The sequence below is a fragment of the Entelurus aequoreus genome, linkage group LG20, assembly GCF_033978785.1.
Source record: "Entelurus aequoreus isolate RoL-2023_Sb linkage group LG20, RoL_Eaeq_v1.1, whole genome shotgun sequence".
Classification (NCBI taxonomy): Eukaryota; Metazoa; Chordata; class Actinopteri; order Syngnathiformes; family Syngnathidae; genus Entelurus; species Entelurus aequoreus.
In genome coordinates, this window is record NC_084750.1 from 7,480,468 (window position 1) to 7,490,467 (window position 10,000).

Consider the following 10,000-nt stretch of genomic DNA (forward strand, 5'->3'; position numbering starts at 1 on the left):
TATATTTATATGTATATATGTTAATATGTGTGTATATGTGTATATATGTATATATGTGTTTATATGTATATATACTGTATGTATATACATGTATATATGTATATTTGTGTATATATATGTATCTATGTATATATATATATATATATATATATATATATATATATATATATATATATATATATATATATATATATATATATATATATTTTTTTTTTTTTTTTTTTTTTTTCTTTTTTTTTTTTTTATTATGAATGGATTTAGAATCGGAAATATATTTTTTGGGTTTGTAAAATTCAGGCAATAGGCAAATGATGGCCTGTGTCGTCTAGTAGCTTTTAGTAAGAATCCAGTATGATGTAATCCCTGCTACTGCTACTGACATCCACTAGAGGGCCTATTTGGTATCCGAGTATTGATTTTATACCATTTTTGATTGTGCGTAAATGTCTATAAACTGCAGGTGTACACATTGAAACATGAAATATTTACACAGACGCTTGTGTTCATTCACAAGTTCAACAAAAGACAGCGTGTGTAACACAGCATACCTACCTACCTGTCAGTGGTGGTGGATTGTCCTTTTTTCCAATGGCTGGGTCAATTGTATTCGGCTTTTGGGCTGCGTCTTGTGCATTTTGTTGTTTCTTTTTCTTGGCGAGGGTGAGTCCATAACGCGCCAAATGCCTGACTGAATGAGCCAGTGAGTGTGTTTGATTTGATATGAATTTGTGACAAGGTTATATTTATTGGCGGCATGCGAAGATCGTGAAGCCGGAAAAGTCCATAAATTGGCCACAGGGTTCAAAGTGTGGGGGAAAAAGTAGCAACTTTTAATCCCGAATTTACGATATGTATCCCTTCTCATGCACTGGATTATGACATGCTCCAACAGATGTGCAGACTTGATAAATGACTACGTTCCAAAACAAACTTGTTGGTGTGGTTTGGAGTGGTTTACCCGAGGAGGCGAGGAGTAAACAAAGTCTCATCTCTCGTTCCAACAAAAAAATTGTTCCCCCCCCAACACTTCATAATAGTGCCACGTTTAATCTGGTCCAAATGTGCGAAGAAAAAATGCTCTCTAAAAACTGGCTTACACTAAAATACATGTTGTTCCCATTTGGAATCAGTGACTCATTGACAGGGATAGGTACCGTTTACATTAGTACCGATACGGTACTAATTTCTGGTATCGATACCGATACTCAACAGTTCCAAGTTTTGGTACTTTTCTGTGTGTTGAGAAATATTGTTTTTGTTATTGAAAAAAAATTTTTTTATTGCAACATTTAAAAAGTTATAGCTTGTTTTATGATCCCATTTCTGAGTCTCATTCGCAAGTATGACAATAAGTTGCAATTGCATTGAATAGTATTGCATTACGGTGTTTTTTGTTCCACCTTAAAAAGTATTAACACTGTAAGTATTGTACCTTTTACAGAGCAGCTGTTTGATTGTTGTCGTTTTCATGAACACATTTTGAGATGTTGAAATCGCCATGTAAAATATGCTAATGCTAACCCGTAGCACAACAATAGCAAAGCCAATGTATATTAGCATCAATGTAGCGCATTTTTGGGAAAAGTGGTGCCTTACTTTACTTACGCCGAAGCGTCTTTAGAGTCTATTACTTTGTCGGCATTGAAAATTGCAACATTACACACTAAAAAATGTTTAACCCAACTGCTGGTTCAGAAAAGGACAAACCCCTTATTTGAGTTATTTTAACTCAACATTTTGGGTACATTTTTTCAACCCAACTTTTGCGTTGAATTATTTAACCAAAAAGTTGAGTTATGATAACTTCATGTTGGGTTATTCCCAACCAAACTATTGGGTTGAATTATTTAACCCAAAAGTTGAGTTATGCTAACTCAATGTTGGTTGATTCATAACCCAACTATTGGGTTGAATTTATTTAACACAAAAGCTGAGTTATGCTCAGTACAATGTTAGGTTATTCCAAACCCAACTATTGGGTTGCGCAGTTTAGCGCACCTTGACCCAATAGTTGGTTAAAAATTAAAATTTGTACTGCTTGTTTTTCCTACTCCTTCCCAACTACTGATCAAATTATTTGTATTCCAATAAAATATACTCAAAATCAAGATATGAGTGACATTTTTTTTTTACAAGAATTGCCGTGTATGGTCATAGTAGTTCTATACAGCATGCTCAAATATGTTCATGTACATAAGATGTGTGATTGTAAATAATGTTAGAGATTAATCCATAGTAAAATTCCCTTCAAGAAAAAATAACCTTATTAATAAAGAAAGGCTTTAACCCAAAAATGCGTTACTCATTGAAAATCAACCCAAAAATGGTTCATAGTTTTGAAAACCCAGGAATTGAGTTAAAATGATACCCTTATAACTACAGATGTCCGATAATGGCTTTTTTGCCAATATCCGATATTGTCCAACTCTTAATTACCGATTCCGATATCAACCGATACCGATATATACAGTCGTGGAATTAACACATTAGTATGCCTAATTTTGTTGTGATGCTCCGCTGGATGCATTAAACAATGTAACAAGGTTTTCCAAAATAAATCAACTCAAGTTATGGAAAAAAATGCCAACATGGCACTGCCATATTTATTATTGAAGTCACAAAGTGCATTATTTTTTTTAACATGCCTCAAAACAGCAGCTTGGAATTTGGGACAAGCTCTCCCTGAAAGTAGCGGGGGGTGTATATTGTAGCGTCCCGGAAGAGTTAGTGCTGCAAGGGGATCTGGGTATTTATCTGTTGTGTGTATGTTGTGTTACGGTGCGGATTTTCTCCCGATATGTGTTTGTCATTCTTGTTTGGTGTGGGTTCACAGTGTTGCGCATATTTGTAACAGTGTTAAAGTTGTTTATACGGTCACCCTCAGTGTGACGTGTATGGCTGTTGACCAAGTATGAATTGCATTCACTTGTGTGTGTGAAAAGCCGTAGATATTATGTGATTGGGCCGGCACGCAAAGGCAGGCTCTGTACTTCTCCGTACAGCGGCGTTTTAAAAAGTCATAAATTTTACTTTTTGAAACCGATACCGATAATTTCCGATATTACATTTTAAAGCATTTATCGTCATCTCTACTTATAACCCAAAATATGGATTGCTCTTCATAAATAATAACTCCATAATTTCTCGGTTGACTCTTGATCAGCCTGACCAATTTTTTCTTAGCAGCAGGTGATAGCTTCCGTTTTCTTCCTGATTGTGGCAGTGACAAAACTGTGCCATGCACTTTATACTTACGAACACTTGTCTGCAAAGTTGCTCTTGGGACCTTAAGCTGCTTTGAAATGGCTCCAAGTGACTTTCCTGACTCGTTCAAGTCAATGATTCATTTTTTTTTCAGATCTGTGCTGAGTTCCTTTGACTTTCTCGATGTCACGTTTGTAAAAATAACTCCAAAATTTAACCCCAACACTCGCAACTTATGAATTGGGTTATCAAAATAACCCAGCATTTTTTTAGTGTGTACCTGGAGGTAGTTCTTAATAGAAAATAACCTTTTTAATAAAGAAAGGCTTTTACCCCAGAATGCGTTACTCATTGAAAAACAACTCAAAAATGGTTCATAGTTTTGAAAACCCAGGAATTGAGTTAAAATAATAACCTTATAACCCAAAATATGGATTGCTCTTCATAAAAAATAACTCCAAAATTTCTCGGTTGACTCTTCATCATCCTGACCAATTTTTTCTTAGCAGCAGGTGATAGATTGCATTTTCTTCCTGATTGTGGCAGTGACAAAAATGTGCCATGCACTTTATACTTACAAACAAATGTCTGCAAAGTTGCTCTTGGGACCTTAAGCTGCTTTGAAATGGCTCCAAGTGACTTTCCTGACTCGTTCAAGTCAATGATTTGTTTTTTTTCCAGATCTGTGCTGAATTCCTTTGACTTTCCCAATGTCGCATTTGTAAAAATAACTCCAAAATTTAAACCCAACACTCGCAACTCATGAATTGGGTTATCAAAATAACCCAGCATTTTTTAGTGTGTACCTGGAGGTAGTTCTTAATAAAAAAAATAACCTTTTTAATTAAGAAATGCTTTTACCCAAAAATGCGTTTCTCGTTGAAAAACAACTCAAAAATGGTTCATAGTTTTGAAAACCCAGGAATTGAGTTAAAATAATAACCTTATAACCCAAAATATGGATTGCTCTTCATAAAAAATAACTCCAAAATTTCTCGGTTGACTCTTCATCATCCTGACCAATTTTTTCTTAGCAGCAGGTGATAGATTGCATTTTATTCCTGATTGTGGCAGTGACAAAACTGTGCCATGCACTTTATACTTACAAACAAATGTCTGCAAAGTTGCTCTTGGGACCTTAAGCTGCTTTGAAATGGCTCCAAGTGACTTTCCTGACTTGTTCAAGTCAATGATTCGGTTTTTTTTTCTTTCAGATCTGTGCTGAGTACCTTTGACTTTCCCAATGTCGCATTTGTAAAAATAACTCCAAAATTTAAACCCAACACTCGCAACTCATGAATTGGGTTATCAAAATAACCCAGCATTTTTTAGTGTGTACCTGGAGGTAGTTCTTAATAAAAAATAACCTTTTTAATTAAGAAATGCTTTTACCCAAAAATGTGTTTCTCGTTGAAAAACAACTCAAAAATGGTTCATAGTTTTGAAAACCCTGGAATTGAGTTAAAATAATACCCTTATAACCCAAAATATGGATTGATCTTCGTAAAAAATAACTCCATAATTTCTCGGTTGACTCTTGATCAGCCAGACCAATTTTTTCTTAGCAGCAGGTGATAGCGTGCGTTTTCTTCCTGATTGTGGCAGTGACAAAACTGTGCCATGCACTTTATACTTACGAACAATTGTCTGCAAAATTGCTCTTGGGACCTTAAGCTGCTTTGAAATGGCTCCAAGTGACTTTCCTGACTTGTTCAAGTCAATGATTCGTTTTTTTTTTCTTTCAGATCTGTGTTGAGTACCTTTGACTTTCCCAATGTCGCGTTTGTAAAATTAACTCCAAAATTTAACCCAACACTCACAACTCATGAATTGGGTTATCAAAATAACCCAGCATTTTTTAGTGTGTACCTGGAGGTAGTTCTTAATAAAAAAATAACCTTTTTAATTAAGAAAGGCTTTTACCCAAAAATGCGTTACTCGTTGAAAAACAACTCAAAAATGGTTCATAGTTTTGAAAACCCCGGAATTGAGTTAAAATAATACCCTTATTACCCAAAATATGGATTGATCTTCGTAAAAAATAACTCCATAATTTCTCGGTTGACTCTTGATCAGCCAGACCAATTTTTTCTTAGCAGCAGGTGATAGCTTGCGTTTTCTTCCTGATTGTGGCAGTGACAAAACTGTGCCATGCACTTTATACTTACGAACAATTGTCTGCAAAATTGCTCTTGGGACCTTAAGCTGCTTTGAAATGGCTCCAAGTGACTTTCCTGACTTGTTCAAGTCAATGATTCGTTTTTTTTTTCTTTCAGATCTGTGTTGAGTACCTTTGACTTTCCCAATGTCGCGTTTGTAAAAATAACTCCAAAATTTAAACCCAACTCTCACAACTCATGAATTGGGTTATCAAAATAACCCAGCATTTTTTAGGGTGTACCTGGAGGTAGTTTTTAATAAAATATAACCTTTTTAATAAAGAAAGGCTTATACCCCAAAATGCCTTGCCCATTGAAAAACAACTCAAAAATGGTTTATAGTTTTGAAAACCCAATAATTTAGTTAAAATAATACCCTTATAACCCAAAATATGGATTGCTCTTTGTTAAAAAATAACTCCAAAATTTCTCGGTTGACTCTTGATCATCCAGACCAATTTTTTCTTAGCAGCAGGTGATAGCGTGCGTTTTCTTCCTGATTGTGGCAGTGACAAAACTGTGCCATGCACTTTAATCTTACGAACAATTGTCTGCAAAGTTGCTCTTGGGACCTTAAGCTGCTTTGAAATGGCTCCAAGTGACTTTCCTGACTTGTTTAAGTCAATGATTAATTTTTTTTTTCTTTCAGATCTGTGTTGAGTACCTTTGACTTTCCCAATGTCGCGTTTGTAAAAATAACTCCAAAATTTAACCCAACACTCACAACTCATGAATTGGGTTATCAAAATAACCCAGCATTTTTTAGTGTGTACCTGGAGGTAGTTTTTAATAAAATATAACCTTTTTAATAAAGAAAGGCTTATACCCCAAAATGCCTTGCCCATTGAAAAACAACTCAAAAATGGTTCATAGTTTTGAAAATCCAATAATTTAGTTAAAATAATACCCTTATAACCCAAAATATGGATTGCTCTTTGTTAAAAAATAACTCCAAAATTTCTCGGTTGACTCTTGATCATCCTGACCAATTTTTTCTTAGCAGCAGGTGATAGCTTGCGTTTTCTTCCTGATTGTGGCAGTGACAAAACTGTGCCATGCACTTTATACTTACAATTGTCTGCAAAGTTGCTCTTGGGACCTTAAGCTGCTTTGAAATGGCTCCAAGTGACTTTCCTGACTTGTTCAAGTCAATGATTCATTTTTTTTTTCTTTCAGATCTGTGTTGAGTACATTTGACTTTCCCAATGTCGCGTTTGTAAAAATAACTCCAAAATTTAACCCAACACTCACAACTCATGAATTGGGTTATCAAAATAACCCAGCATTTTTTAGTGTACCTGGAGGTAGTTTTTAATAAAATATAACCTTTTTAATAAAGAAAGGCTTATACCCCAAAATGCCTTGCCCATTGAAAAACAACTAAAAAATGGTTCATAGTTTTGAAAATCCAATAATTTAGTTAAAATAATACCCTTATAACCCAAAATATGGATTGCTCTTTGTTAAAAAATAACTCCAAAATTTCTCAGTTGACTCTTGATCATCCTGACCAATTTTTTCTTAGCAGCAGGTGATAGCTTGCGTTTTCTTCCTGATAATGGCAGTGACAAAACTGTGCCATGCACTTTATACTTACAATTGTCTGCAAAGTTGCTCTTGGGACCTTAAACTGCTTCAGCCCTTTGAGACACTTGTGATTTAGGGCTATATAAATAAACATTGATTGATTGATTGATTGATTGATTGATAGTGTGTACCTGGAGGTAGTTCCTAACAACAAAGAGCAAATAACCACTTTGGTTTTGTCGTATGCGGAGGGCCCCGAAGACAAGGTTCGCCTCGGGTCCCCGTAATGACGAAACACGCCCCTGTCCACCAGCACGCTCAAAGAAGAAGAAGAACGAGGATGTTCAACAGTTGGTCTGTCGTCTCAAATCTCACTCCAAGGCCAACAACCACTTTGTGCTGAGTTGCATTCCACCAACCGCCGTCTATTTGTACGGCTCTCAGCTGCGGGGCCGGGAAAAGCCGTCGGAACACAAACCATACCATACCACACCAGTGTTGACATCACTGGGTGAAGTCGGGAAAGTGTGGCGTTTGTGTTGGGTGGGTGGTTAATTAGCTAATTGTGCAACTCCGGCATCTGGTATGCGTGCCCACACCCCGCCAGTCGTCAGAGTGTTCACGGAGTGCCTGCTTCTCCTGATGGACTTTTTGCATGTGTAAAAAATAAAAAACACACCCACATGTGTGCGTAGCGGTGGGGTTTTTCGCTCCTAATTCGGCTAACCTAAGTAAACACGCCGGTTGCCAGAGCATACAAGAGGCGCGCTAAAAAGCCCCCGTGCGGTGGACCCTGGGTCCTGCTTTCTCAGCAGCGCTCGAGGAAAGGAGACGGTTTTGTGGGCACCGAAGGGTTTTTCAGGGATCGTGGGTTCGATTGTTTGCGACAGACGGATATATCTATACTTTTCAAATACAAAACCCAAAACCAGTGAAGTTGGCACGTTGTGTAAATGGTAAATAAAAATAGACTACAAAGACAAGATATTTAATGTTCCAACTGAGAAACTTAATTTTTTTTTGCAAATAATCATTAACTTAGAATTTAATGGCAGCAACACATTGCAAAAAAGTTGGCACAGGGGCATTTTTACCACTGTGTTACATGGCCTTTCCTTTTAACAACACTCAGTAAATGTTTGGGAACTGAGGAGACCAATTTTTGAAGCTTTTCAGGTGGAATTATTTCCCATTCTTGCTTGATGTACAGCTTAAGTTGTTCAACAGTCCGGGGGTCTCAGTTGTGGTATTTTAGGCTTCATAATGCGCCACACATTTTCAATGGGAGACAGGTCTGGACTACAGCCAGGCCAGTGTTGTACCCACACTCTTTTACTACAAAGTCACACTGGTGTAACACCTGCAGACTGTGGTTTGGCATTGTCTTGCTGAAATAAGCAGGGGCGTCCACGGTAACGTTGCTTGGATGGCAACATAAGTTGCTCCAAAACCTGTATGTACCTTTCAGCATTAATGGTGCCTTCACAGATGTGTAAGTTACCCATGTCTTGGGCACTAATACACCCCCATACCATCACAGATGCCAACTTTGCGCCTATAACAATCCGGATGGTTCTTTCCTCTTTGGTCCGGAGGACACGACGTCCACAGTTTCTAAAAACAATTTGAAATGTGGACTCGTCAGACCACAGAACACCTTTCCACTTTGCATCAGTCCATCTTAGATGAGCTTGGGCCCAGCTAAGCCGGCAGCGTTTCTGGGTGTTGTTGATAAATGGCTTTGGCTTTGCATAGTACAGTTTTAACTTGTACTTACAGATGTAGCAACAAACTTTAGTTACTGACAGTGGTTTTCTGAAGTGTTCCTGAGTCCATGTGGTGATATCCTTTACACACTGATGTCGCTTGTTGATGCAGTACAGCCTGAGGGATGGAAGGTCACGGGCTTAGCTGCTTACGTGCAGTGATTTCTCCAGATTCTCTGAACCTTTTGATGATATTACGGAGCGTTGATGGTGAAATCCCTAAATTCCTTGCAATAGCTGGTTGAGAAATGTTGTTCTTAAACTGTTTGACAATTTTCTCACGCATTTGTTCACAAAGTGGTGACCCTCGCCCCATCCTTGTTCGTGAATGACTGAGCATTTCATGGACGTTGCTTTTTACCCAATCCTGGCACCCACCTGTTCCCAATTAGCCTGTTCACCTGTGGGATGTTCCAAATAAGTGTTTGATGAGCATTCCTCAACTTTCTCAGTCCTTTTTGCCACTTGTGCCAGCTTTTTTGAAACATGTTGCAGGCATCAAATTCCAAATGAGCTAATATTTGCAAAACATAACAAAGTTTTCCAGTTCGACCATTAAATATCTCGTCTTTGCAGTCTATTCAATTAAATATAAGTGGAAAGACTTCATGTCATTTGTGGCTCTCCATGATAATCATGACACACTGCAGAAAAGATTCTCCCGTTTTCACCTTCTTGCACCCTTTCCGAGGGTTCAGACTTTTCTCAAGTGGGTCTACTTGTTGATCATGACTTTGTGTCTGGGATTTGCATCCGTCAGATTCCAGATGTTGCTGGTGACAACACTTTGTCTGGCCGGGTTTTAAAAATGACTAAATGACTTAAGTCTGCAGGCCTGATCCCACATAACACATGTGAAACTAGTGTCAAAGTGCTTTGAGGACCTTGAAGGCAGAAAAGCGCAAACAAGTATAATCCATTTATGATAAATAGCGTGTGCAATAGAGGTGTCAAAAAAAATCAGTTTCTTATTCTTATTCGATTTTTAAAAAATTCTATTTAAATGTTTTTTGTTGTTTTTTTATTTGTCCTGTCCAGTCACTCAGACTAATAATATTTTGGATGTAGATCATCTACATCTGCTGTACACATTTACTTTAAAAAAAATAAAATAAAAAAAAAAGAGAAGTTTTGGAGTGTTGCTTTATTTGCATTTGACTTTATTAAATGTTTGGCTGGATTTACTTTTTTGAAACAGAACCAGTTTTCTTTTAAGTACTATAGAAATTGATCAGAGCAGATTATGTGTTTTATGGAGGAATGTAGTTGATCATAGAACTGGCATCCGATGCTATTAAAAAAGTATTGATTTTGGATCGAGAATAGTTTTGAATCGAGAATCGA